Source organism: Rousettus aegyptiacus, unplaced genomic scaffold (assembly GCF_014176215.1).
Source record: "Rousettus aegyptiacus isolate mRouAeg1 unplaced genomic scaffold, mRouAeg1.p scaffold_m13_p_7, whole genome shotgun sequence".
NCBI classification, from domain to species: Eukaryota; Metazoa; Chordata; class Mammalia; order Chiroptera; family Pteropodidae; genus Rousettus; species Rousettus aegyptiacus.
Window position 1 is genome coordinate 55,306,194 of NW_023416310.1, and position 13,560 is coordinate 55,319,753.

Genomic DNA, 13,560 nt, shown 5'->3' on the forward strand with positions numbered 1-13,560 from the left:
ATCTTGGCTATTGTAAATTGTGCTGTCATGAATATTGGAGTGCATAGATCTTTACGAATTATTGTTTTGATTTCCTTTAGATAAATACCTAGAAGTTCAATTGCTAGGCCAAAAGGTATATCCATTTTTAATTTTTTGAGAAACCTCCATACTGTTTTCCATAATGGCTGTACCAATTTGCAGTACTACCATTTGCAATGACATGGATGGACCTAGAGGTCATTATGCTGTGAAATAAATCAGACAGAGAAAGATAAATACCACATGATTTCACTTATATGCAGAATTTAAGGAATAAAAAGAACAAACTAATCAAAAACAGACTCTCAAAAATAGTGGACTATTTGGTGACGGACAGAGGGGAGGGGCTTGGAGGGCTGGGAGAATGGGGTGAAGGGTTAAAGAAGTATAATTGAGTAGTTAATACTTGGTCATGGGGATGGGGAGCACGGCATGGGGAATACAGTAAGTATTAAAATTTTGGCTACGTAGAGGGCCAGGGGAGGGAAGGAGCAATTGGGGAGATTGTTTTATGAACCATATAGATGTCTAACCAATGCACTGCATACTTGAAACTATTTTAAATAAATAATTTTTTAAAAAATACATTTCCCTGAACTGTAGCTGAGGGGTTTTCATGTTTTGCCAGATATAATGTTAAAAATATTGTTCACAATAGCATCTTCCTGCATTTATTCATTAATCCTTTCACTTTTAAATAAGAGCCTTATTAAAGCCAGATACTACGTAACAGATTAACATGCAAAAAAAAAAAAAAAATAGAGGTGCCCAGAATTCACAGTTTAGTAAGATAAAAAGCAACACAGGTTGGGACACAAGATTTTGAGATTAAGAGCCTCAGGTTCAATGTCTGGAAAAAAATTTCAGAACAAGGTTATTCAGTTCTATAGATTTATGACACATAATGAATAGGGAACAAAGTTTTCCTCAGTCCACAAGTTCTATTCATGGTGAAAGAAGAAAATCTATTCAACTGTTCTCCTTCTATCAGATTGCCAATTTTTGTACTGTCGGATTGATTAAATTAAATGTTTAAAACCCCCAAAAATCGCTTCTCGGCCTTTTGGGTAAGATCAAGAGTAGTATCTGTTCTTATCAGTTTAACACCTCCAAAAATATTTGAATAAAAGAGGCCAAATACACAGACAATTGTGAGCGATTTAAATTCCAATGGGTTTTGCTTCTCTTTCTGTGTTGCTGTTTTATGAGATTAAATTAAAACTTCTGTGAATACTGTTTGCAGTTCTCAAACAACACATCTCCTATTAACCTTGACTTTCTTGCTGGTTTTTAGATTGACTTTTGTCAGTGCATTTCTCATGTAAACATCATGAGAGACAAATACCTACTTTGTTATTTACTCGTGTATGTTTCGAAATGTTTACCAGCCTCTTAAAAAAAGACTTCCTTCCTGAGCCCTCTCTTTGATCATGTGCTCTATCAAAAACCTTTGTCTTCTAACTGCAGTCTTCTCTTCAGTGTCTTCCAAATCAATGTCAGCAAGTTGTTATTCATCACATTGAAATGCCCAGCAGGTATTAGGCTCTGTAAAGAAATGGGAGGAAAAAAAGAATTTCTTTTAAGAATATCTTTTTTTTTTTTTTTAGATGAGGCGAACCCTTGGTTGACTTCACAGATTGCAAAGACCTTTTCAGTTTACAATCCTTTATTTATTTATTTATTTTATGTCTACAGCACCTGGTTTTCTTAGGTGGCCTCCCATCCAATACTAACTTAGGCCCGACCCTGCTTAGCTTCGGATATCAGACCAGATCCGGGTTGTTCAGGGTAGCATGGCCATTGACTTCAAAAATATCTTCAATCTTATTGAAGTAAAAATATATATATACTCATGAAATATATGTATTTTTAGAAAACAAATCATTGCAATAAAATGTTGATTGTGTAATTCTAACAGCAAATGTGAGAGGAGTTGAGAAGAGGGAGAGAGAACCATCCCAGAATGTCTTAAATTGGATTTGGCAGAATAAATTACACAGGCTAATCAAAGACAATGAGATATAATCTGTGCGGAATTAGAAAGATGTCATAAGAGTGGCAGCTATACAAGGTCTTAGTAAGATGACTTACTATTAGTTTTAATTAAAGAAACATATAGCGAGAACTTTTTGTGTGCCTGATACTGTGATGTATCGGGCTTAGTCAAGCAAATACATGTGGAATTGTCAACACAGAACTTATAATCTAGTTGGAGAATTAGATATTAAATAAAAAATTACTGGTAATTAATAATAAACCTAAGTATACTAAGTTACATGAAGGAGTACAAGATGGTCAAGGACTTTATATTTGAGGGTCTTAGTGAAGGCTAGTGTACCTGAGAAGAGAGGAGTGAGAGAGCAGCCACACATGAGCCTGGAGCATCCGTCAGGGATCAGGCCTTGCTAATCTTTCTTGTATATTTTATAATTTATTCTAATGACAACAGGTAACTCTTTTGGAAATTAGACACAGCGATAATCTGTTTAGCTTTGCATAATGCTAAGATGAAGTTAGACCACTGAATTTTGATAAGCAGATTCCAGTCGCATTCTCTCTCCCTGGCCATTAACTTCCTCTATTACTTGGGCCTAGGTCTGATCATTGTAAAATGAGATAATGTTATATAAATTAGATGTGATTATATATGTAAAAGTGAAATTTAGTGTGTATACATGTATGTAATAGCCACTACTTTTTCTCTCATTAAGCATCATTTCATCAACCAAAACATGCCTGTATCATACATAGTCAAATGCCTTTTCACGGAGTATGTAGGTGCTCACATGTGTACACACACACACACAACACACATACAGAAATACAAGTTTCAGAATCCCTTTCTCCAAAGATTACCTTCCTCCAGTTGATTTGAAAAAGTAGGTCTTTATCTCTCATCCGTACCTGCCTCTTTCTCTACTGCAACGGTCTCCAAACTTTTCGGCAGCAGGGACCAGTGCTCCCATGAGAACCGAATGCCTGATGATCTGAGCTAGAGCTGAGGCAGCGCTGGGAGCAGCTGCAAATACAGATGAAGCTTTGCTCTCTCACCCACTACTCACTTCTAGCAGTGCAGGCCAGTTCCTAACAGACCATGGACCCGTATCGGTCCACAGCCCTGGGGCTAGGAACCTCTGCTCTAGCGGACACAAGTACCACGGAGTCACAGTTAAAAACTAATTCTATAAATTGTGTTCTTCCATCTTTCACTGCTTCAGTCACACCCCAACTGGCCCAGAATCCTGCAGTGGACAGAGAAGAAGCCCACGTTTGGGTCTTCAATGCTGGCGCTCATCATTACATATTAATCTCTCAGTTATTACTCCCAGAGCAATTCTGCCAATCCGGGTGGCTGAGATTCCAGAGAGAATCATCTCGGCCACACACTGTTCTTAATCCAACCACTGCCCCACATTCTTCTGACCCTTTGTGCTGCAATTCTGTCAATAATACCAATTCCCCTTCTTTCATGAGAAAATCTTCTTTGTGGGTCTTTTTTTTTTGAGCCTATATATGTTTCATATACTATTCTTTTTTATTTCGTTAATGTCATTTGAATTTTGGGGGGAATTTAACCTATACATTGTGATTCATTTCCACACAAATCATGAAAAAATATTATTGAATATTTGATGTATTTTTAGGATTGTTTTTATACTTTTATAGTTCTTTCATGTTTTTGCCTGCCAGTTAAACTTAACTACCTTGAAAAGTTCTATAACATTGAATTTCAAAAGGAAGAGATTCAGAGTTCAATTAACCACTTTCCACCAGTGAGTTTTTTTGGCCATAATACCAAGATACCAATCTTCTTCCCAGAAGCAAGTTCTGCAAAGAAAAGGGTATTTTGAGGCAGAAGCTTCTCTAAGCCAAAAAATTAATTTCCCATGCATTAATTGCCCATGCATTAAACCTATAGTTGTCCAGTCCCACATTTCAGTGTCTTAACTATTTTGCATACCACCTTTTTAAAAAAATCAGTTTACTTCTTTAAAACTATATCAATCTCAACCATATATATAGATCTACTACTTTAATTTCATCTTGTGTGAAAATCCAATTCTATATCCTCTATATTCCCTTTTGGAGTAACTTTATTAAGGGCATGAGGTCTTTAGTTTTTTAAGCCTCGTCAGTATTTGTTAATCTACGTTAAATTTGGCAGAACTGTTTTGGCAAGAAACTATTTTGCTGGCCTAGTGAGCAGCATCTATTTTGAAGTTTTCTGAAGAAACAAACCTAATACTTTCCACCTAAGTATTATCTCCCCAGCTCTTCTAGTTTCTCCATCTGTCCAAATAGAAATGACAGTTTCTTGGACATCCAAATCTATAAAATGCAAGAGAAGTTTCTTTCACTAAGGGATGACAAATCTGCCTGATGACATTCATTACTCAGCAGAAAAGAGTAATGGTTTCTTTATATCTCTTACTAATGGCTCCTGTTGTTGCACTGGTGAGGATACATACAGCTGTTGGTGAGCATGTTGATTTTGTGGCATAGCATTAGTGCGAGGGGATTTACCTGTTTTCCATGTCAATTGAGTTCCAAGGAAGATTTCTGGATACATTCCCCAGCATGGGTGATGAATTCCCCTTGTTACTGTTTTCTGGGAACAACACTGTTATTATTCATTCTACATTTAATGTTATTGGTCCAGCTGGGCTGAGGTACTGCTGATGAAGTGATGTTCGCAGTTCTGAGAATTTCGTTTATAATTTAAAGGGTCAGAAATAGGCAGGTTTTCTCAAGGAAGTTTCGGATGCCATTTGTTTTTCAACAATCACAAAACCTAGTATTTCTATTTTGATACATAAATTAAAAACGGAAACAGATTTAAAACATATTAGACAAATACATGAAGATAGATCCAGGAGGTCTATTAGGGGGCAAAAAGACACAATAGTCATACCCTTACACACAGGGATTATGTTCTAAGACCCCCAGGGGATGTCTGAAACCACAGATAGTACCAAACCCTATATATTATGTTTTTCCCCTTATGCACCAATAGCTTTTCACTGAAAAAAAGTACTTTATGGCTTCTCTTTGTCATGTCTGAATTTCCAGCATCACTACTCCTGCTCTTTGAGAACACTATGAAATAAAATAAGGGTTATATGAACACAAGCACTGCAATACTGCAATGACCAAAATGAAAAACAAGACATCTACTAAGTGACTAACTGAAAGGTAGTGTATACAGTGGGGATACACTGCACAAGGGCGATTCACTTACTGGGTGAGATGAAGTGGGATGGCACGAGACTTCATCATCCTGCTCAGAACAGTGCACAATTTAAAATTTGTAAATTGTTTACTTTTGGAATTGTCCATTTAACATTTTCAGACCATGGTTGACCTCTGGTAACTGAAGCAACATCACAAATAAGGGGGGACTACTGTACTTAGTGAACAAATTCCTGCTTTCTTGAGATTAATAACTTGGGGAATACTTTTTCATAAGTGCTGTTGAACCAGTGAGTTTTCAGTCCTATATATCTTCATCCTTCAGGAACATGTTCTGAACACTCTCGCCCCCACAAAAATCTTCAAACTTCTTTGCTGTTACTGAAGTGTTCTCTTTCCTTAGCCTACCTAAAATTACCTTTCTGTCTCCATTCAATTACTTTTCCAGTTTAATGTCTGCTTACTCTGATTAATTCATCAAGTCATTATGCAACAACTCACAACTCAGCATTACATGGATTTGCAGGGTGGGACAGGAACTAGTAGAGATGAACAGACTTTTCTTTCTTTTTTCCAGGAAAACCAAAAGGTTCAAAGGGCTACTCAGACAACTAGGCCCCACCTCCAGAAGCTGAGGTGAGATCTAGATATTAGTTAAATTCAAAATTTCAGTAGCGTGGGAGGTCTGTGCTCCTAACCCTTGCATTGTTCTAGAGTCAGCTGTATATGTATATTTAATTGTTTTATTGAAGCATAATATACATTGCAAATGGCCCCCAAATCACAAGTATATATCAAAATAAATTATTAAAATGGAAACACATTTGTATAACCCAAACACAGACATAGAATATAACCAGCACGCAAGAAATAGCCACTCATATATCTTTCTAATATCTATCTCCACCTGACAGCCAAAAGGCAAACACTGTCCTGAATTCTATCAAAGACTTTTTGCCTATTTTTAAATATAAACTAATAGAATTAGACAATTATTCAAAGTTATAGATATGAGATTCATCTTTATTGAGTAAAACTAAAGTTTCTTCATATTAATTTGTTAGAATATTGCATTAAATAAATATTCCACAATCTGTTTATCCATTCTACTACTAATGGCCCTTTGGATTGTTCCCAATTTCAGGTTAATATAAGCAATGCTTCTATGACCTTGTCTCTGGGATACATTTTGCTTCTAACTACCTAGCAATGGAATTTGTAGATATTATGTTCACATTAATTCTACTTTGCTTTTCACTGGTAAATAAAAGATTTCCAAAGGACTCATACCAATATATAATCCCTCCAACAGAGTTTGAGAATTCTAGGTATTCTGTAACCTCCTTAGAACCAAATATATCAGCCTTTTAAAATTCGACCATTCCAAGAAGTGTTATCTGGTTTGCTGGTATCTTTTACTGGTTTTAATTTTTACTTTGTTCAATTCTAATAAGGTTAAGCAGCCTTTCATGTTTATCGATTGGAATATCTTATCAAGAGCACCTGATTGAGTCTTTTGTCTATTTTTTTCCTAAGAGATTTTCTTTTCTCTCTCTTTTTGGTTTATTGATTTGTAGAATTTCTTTAAATAAGCTCTGTATAAACAGATTATTAGTTATATCCATTGCAAATGTCTTTTTAATATTCTGGGTTAACACTTTCAATATTGTTTGATAAACACAAGTTCTTAGCAAAGTCCAAAGTATCGACATTCCTTTCCTGGTTGGTGCTTTCTGTACCTGAAGTTCATAAAGACATTCACCTATGTTATCTTTTTGAAATTTATTTTTTAACTAAATTTATTGGGGTGACATTGGTTAATAAAATGATATAGATTTCAAGTTTACAATTCAATCAGTATATTACATTGTGTGTTTACCACCCTCGTTAAATTTCCTTCCGTCACCATATATTTGACCACCTTTACCCTTATTACCTACCTCCCCCTTCCTCCTTTTCCTCTGGTAGCCACTAAACTGTTGTCTGTGTCTATGATTTTTTTTTGTCTTGTTCATTTGTTACTTTCAGTTTTATATCCCATATATGAGTGATATCATACGGTTCCAACTTTTTCAGTCTGACTTAGTTTGCTTTGTATAATAATCTCAAGATCCATCTATGTTGTAGCAAATGGCAATATTTCATCTTTTCTTATGGCTGAGTAATATTCCATTGTATATATGTACCACAGCTTCCTTATCCAGTCATCTCTCAAAGAACATTTCAGTTGTTTCTCTGTCTTGGCCACCATGAATTATGCTGCAAAGAACATCAGGGTTCATATATCTTTAGGAATAAATGTTTAAAATTTTTTGGGTAGATACCCAAAAGATAGCTATCTTCTAATCTCTCAACTTCCCAATTAAGGTTATTCTTCACTTATAGTTTACTCAATAAACAATTTTATTAACCAAGTAGAGGACTTTGGTTCAACGTAATATTAACTTCAGAGGACTCAAATTTATCTTAAATCTGGTAAATAATTTCTGAGTTAGTATTACAAAGAGGACTGGAGAAAGAATCAAATCCTCAGGTATCTTTTTGCCTCCAGACAATTTTATAGACCATTTGTTAACTGACTTTTTATGAAGATTTTTAATGATCATTTTTTTGCATTAATCTGTATCTTAAATCCATTGTGATCAAAGAACATAATTTGTGTAAGTCAATTCCTTGCTCTGTGGATCAGAATATTATCAGTTTGGGTAACTTTTAAGAGCAATTAATTAATATATCTAGTCTAAAGTTTATTCTATATATGTCGATTAAGTCAAAAATTTTAAATTTTTGTTTATATATTCTATGCTATTAGTGATTGTTTATCTCTCTTTATTCTATTAAGCATGAAGACAAGTTATTATAATATTCCAACATAATCATAGATTTGACTATGTCTCTACTTATTTCTGACTATGACTCTGCTGATTTTCACTTTACAGATGTTATTAGGTATACACTCATTTAGAGGTGTTATATATTTCTCATAAATTGATTCGTTTATCATCATGAAATGTATTTCTTGCCATAAAGGGTTTTTTTTACAGCAGTAGTGAAAACTGATTTATTTTTATTAGTTTTGTATGGTATGAATAGAGAACTAAAAGCCAGTCAAACCTAGAGATATCTGGGAATGTGACCTTTTCATGATACTACTCTTGGGATGTAGTCATTTGAGATTAATGTTGAAATTTAACTAGATGACATATCAAGTCAATTTACCTGGTTATCAGAATATTGTGAAAGTCTCATTGATGAATTCACATGCACCCCCAGTACATACATATAGAAGGTAAGTGAAAGATGAAGGAGGTACTTTTCCTAAGCTGAAATGGTGTACATCCATTTCACTGTCATCTCTTGTAACTGAAGGCATCTTGTTTGGTGAAAGGGGCTGCAAACTGTGTTTGAGATGTTACAAGTTTTCTAAGTACAATTGCTGTTCAGCAGTATTTGGTTCTCTTTCTTTTCCCTTACTTACAGTTTAGTAATCTGGTATTGAGACTGTATTGAATATAATTACTGTTATATTTTTAACCAACCATATTATTATTTATTTTTTATTTAGGATCTTTTTCTATATCCCTTTGTCCTCTTTTTTTTTTTTGCCATTTTTTTTAAGTTTTAAGGTAGGGGTTTTTTTTTTTTTGGCTAGCTTTTATCGATATGTACCTTTACCAAATTTTTTTTTTTACACTAGAAATTATAACATATACTCTTGGCTTGTTGAGATCTGACATAAAATAATTTTACTCCTAACAAGAAAATGTAAGGAACAATTTAACTTTATGTACCCTCATCCAACGTTCTGTGGTATTGTCTTTAAGTTGAATTCTATCCGCCTGTCTGTCTATCTACCATCTACCTACCTATCTAACCACCTACTTATCCAGTCTATTTGTCCATCTATCTACCAGATTACTGTCTATCCACCTATTTTTATTTTAAATAGCCTATGTACATATTTCTGGAATTATTTCATCTTTATTTTAATTATGTATCTCTCTTCTACCACTTAAGATTATATGTTTCTTGTCTCAATTTTTTTTCTGTATTTTTATTTCATTTACATTATATTTTGTTTTGGTTTTGCTGAAAATGTCTTTCAAAAATTTTTAAAGTTTTTTAAAACCTCCATTGTCTTTGGAATTCCTTTTTTTCTGTTGTAAATCCTCAGTTTTCTTGCTTCTTCAACAGTATTATGACATTTATTTTCTGTATTTATGAATTCCTCTTTGGTTTTTTATTACAACATTATAATAGTTTTACCTTAGTATGATTTTTTTTTGTATTCATTTTGTTCAAATTCTATAATGTTTTTGAATCTTTGCTTAATATCTTTCTTTGTTATTACAATTCTAAGTAATTATCACTTCCAATATTTATTCTTACCCTTTGTCTCTCTTGTTGCCTTCTGAGTTCCTTTAATTATATTCTTTTTTAAAAAACATTTATTTCTCTCTTCAAACTAGACACTTTTTTCTGACCTGTCATTTAACTCTAATTCTTTTTCTATAAATTTCTAATCTGGCATTAAATACACTGAATCAGTCTGTGACTAATCAGAAGACAGAAGCTACGTAGCAATTTAAATAGATGCTATTTAACAAAAGGAATTATTAAATTATGATAAGAGAGTAACTATAAAGATGAAAAGAAAATTATGAACATTCCCTGGAGCTCAGAGAGGGTGCCTAAGGAAAGGTAAATTTGCAATGGAGATTCAGACTCCATTGGAATTGGTGTGGCTAAAACCCACCGGAAGGAGAATAAGTTCACTTGCTTGCCCTATGAGAGTGGTTCCTCCTCCACTGGGCAAACGGAAACAACTCTGTGGAACATAGGCTGACAGATGAGCATGTACAGGGAGTGAGGGCAAACTGCACCCTGGAACAGAAAGCTGTAGAAGTCTCCTGCAGGAACCTAGTGTACTCCTGTGTCAGCTTGGACTGGGGTGGCCTGAGGTGACAATAAGGCAAACAGCTCACTAGATGGCCATCATCACATCAGTTCTGGCATGGGCATACATAGGGCTAAGAAGAAACTGTAGGGTAGCAATTTAGGCAAGGGCCCCCAGATCTACTGCCATTTCCCATTATCCTTTTACTATGATAAGGATGGAATAATTACTATGCACATCCACAAATGGCACACAAGTGAATATCAATAAATTACAGATAAACTCTTTAAACAAATTCTTACTTGCAAATAAAATTATTTCTATTTTCCAACTGCTATAGCACATAAAGCATTTTAATGTGCATTGTTTTAATTGAAACAAATGATAATCCCGTGAGGTATTCACAGCTGACCATGTGATTTAGAGTCTGGTCTACCTACAATCAAATCTTGGGTCTACCAAAACTTCTTATTCAATGGAATAAACTTTGAACTGTTACTTCTTTAAATAAGTCTGAATATCTGATTGGAACAGAGAAATGTATCCAGTTATAGAATATCACTCCATTTCTGGGCAAGGACATTTGGTACCAGGATCCTAGCGAAATCATATATACACCCAAAAGACATGGTCCGTGCAATGAAAAATCAAAGCCTCCCTGAAATTGCTGGACAATTTGGCTGTTATTCCTCCTTGTACATTTAGCATCTCTGGGAGAAATCTTAGCTATTGCTTGAAGCATTTTCTGAGGCCTGATTTTAAACCTCAATTATCTAATATCTACCAGAACTTTCTTTCTATGCATCTGTCTGCTTTTCTTTTTGCTCATTCATTTATATAATTATGAGTTATATAATTATATGAGCAAGCTGTTCCCTGCCTTAAGAATCTGTGGTAGACAAGAAACTTTCATTCATGCCCTGACCCAAAGTTCATCCTAAATTTGACTTGGCATGGAATCCTCAGTCTCGAGCCCGCCATTATTTTTTTTTACCTTAACTATTTTGCACCTATCCTTCAGGTATTTTGTCTCGGGATTCATTCTTCCTGTTCTGTAGCAGAAACATGTGAGGGCACATTTTAAAGGGAGTGGGGCTTTTATGGAGTGGGAAGGGAGAGAATGTATTACTAAAGACAGCCAAAAAAGAAAGGGAACCTGCTGTTAAAAGTGCAGCTTATTCAAGGCAAAGCCAACTGACATGTAAGACGAAAAACATTTCCTGGGGTTTTATAACATCTGTTGCTGACAGCCACAGTGCCCAGTTTATCAACAATCAGCTGAGAATTTCCACTTAGAAATACGAAAAATAGATTTTTTTTTTCTCCTTAAATTGGGAGCTTAGCAAGGAGATCTGAATAGAAAATGAAGATGTCTAGGAGATTAGTGTTTCAGATTGCAACATGAATAGGTTAAGCTAGCGGTACCTCCTTATCTTTACCTGTAAGGAACTCTTTCATGGGGAGGTTTGTATGTTGTAGAAGAGTATTGGTTTCTTTTACTGGTGTTATCATGAATGGAGCTACAATGCTTCATTTTCAAAAAGAACGAGATAATAATAAGCAAGTAGACCCAGGATAGTAGAAGGAATATTTACCAATAAACTCCAGAATAAAACAGAAAAATTGCTATGTAGGAAATTAGGATACTGCTCATTTAATTTCATTCAGAAAGACTTTCACTGAATATCAAAATGATGGAACAAATGATGACTGTTTTCAGCTAATTAAATTCTTTTGGATTAAAAATCAAAATCATATAGTAAGATTTAGCATTTTTTCACCAGTCATCCTCACTGCACAATGAACTACTGTTAGGCACTGGAGAGTTAAATATGTGGCTCGTCTATTTGCATGATAATTTTCAAAACTAAATTATGTTTTGGTACTGAGAACTGAAGTTAAGTTCCTCTTTTCTGTCTATTCTGCTAACAATTCTGAAACAAGGCATGTTTTCTTGGTTTGTTTTTGCTGAACAATGTTGAAATCAGGGGTGGGGGAATTAGCTATTTGCTTTAGGAAATATCTGTTACTGGAAAATAAAACTATGAACAAACTAAACGGTTTTTACTTTAATAAAGAATAACATCTTTTTTTTTTAATCAATAATTACTTTAAATATTCACCTTGTCATGTCTACCATTCCAAAGTTGTTTTGTTATAAATTCTACCTGAACTACTTTCAAACCACTTTTTGTGAGGGGTTAATTAGCATAACGCCTATCACTCAGAAAACGAAGTCATTTCTCTTCTCCTTTTAAAGGACTAACTGCAAACTGTAGCTGTGCTTTTAGGCATCTTAAAAATTATATTTAGCGGAAACTCAAAAATTGTGAGTAAAAGGTGAGATTCTGTCTGAGCTTGGAAGACAGGGACTACCAGACATACAATGTGGTGATTCTCCTTTAAGTCCATGATATTATATATTTCATCTACCTTGCCTTTGGTTTTTTCTCCTTGAACTTTTAATTACATGTCTTGCTTTTTTAGTTCATTCCAACTTTTTCCAAGATTGAATAAGTGTTTAGTGTAGGAACAGAATATTGGAAAACTAAAAATAGATACTAACCAAGAATAAAGTTTAAGAGAAAATACACTAATTATATATATGTTTCAACTACCGAGTTCTGAATCTATTTGATTCCAAGTCTAGTTCTACACAGATTTTGTGGATAGTTGTGTATTGCATGAGTTAGAAAGTGAAACATTAAATTTGTGGAACATTGCTTTAGAGAAGAAACATGTAGCAAGAATGCAGCTACCAGAGACAAACTGAACATCTCACCATTTATCTGGAAAGAGCCTTGCCCCATTAATAACTCTCACTGCTTTATTCAAGATAAGCTTCCACATAATGGTTAAGACATTGTTTTTTTTTTAAATAATAATAATAATAATAAACAATAAATATATCCTATATATGCACTTTCATACTTAGTTTTTTTTAATTTTAAAACATTCTTTCCCTCATATCATAACTATACCCAAACTTACATGTGTCTTCAAGTTTCTATAAAAATAATCTTGCCAATCCTAGAAAAAAATATTTATGTTAATGTAGGCCTCAGTGCCAAGCACGTGTGAATCATGACATGTGACAAAAGTATCTGCTTCTGAGATTACTGCTTGAATTCAGGTATTTGCACAACAATTACCACGTACAATTGAATTATAACTTATATTTGCATTTCATCATCACTGAAAATATTTTACCAAAATTTATAAAAAGAAAGCAAATTAGTGTCACTGGAAGAATAATCAACTTACATAATATTTTATAAAGCAAAAACCAAACATTTCATAGAACTAAGGAAGAAAATACACCTGAAACTATGGAATCTTTTGTCATTAAAACATTTATAAAATTGTTTCCTGACACATGCCAAGTATTGCAGTTAAAGGCTATTGTAACTGTCAGACCTTTCAGAGCAGATCAAACATTTGCAGGGCTGGAG

General features: G+C 34.2%; 2 pseudogenes; one reads left to right on the forward strand and one right to left on the reverse strand.

Annotated features, from left to right (window-relative positions):
* Positions 1-13,560, reverse strand: part of LOC107506436 — a 151,481-nt pseudogene that overhangs the window by 31,562 nt on the left and 106,359 nt on the right.
* Positions 1,069-1,246, forward strand: LOC118605830 (annotated as a pseudogene).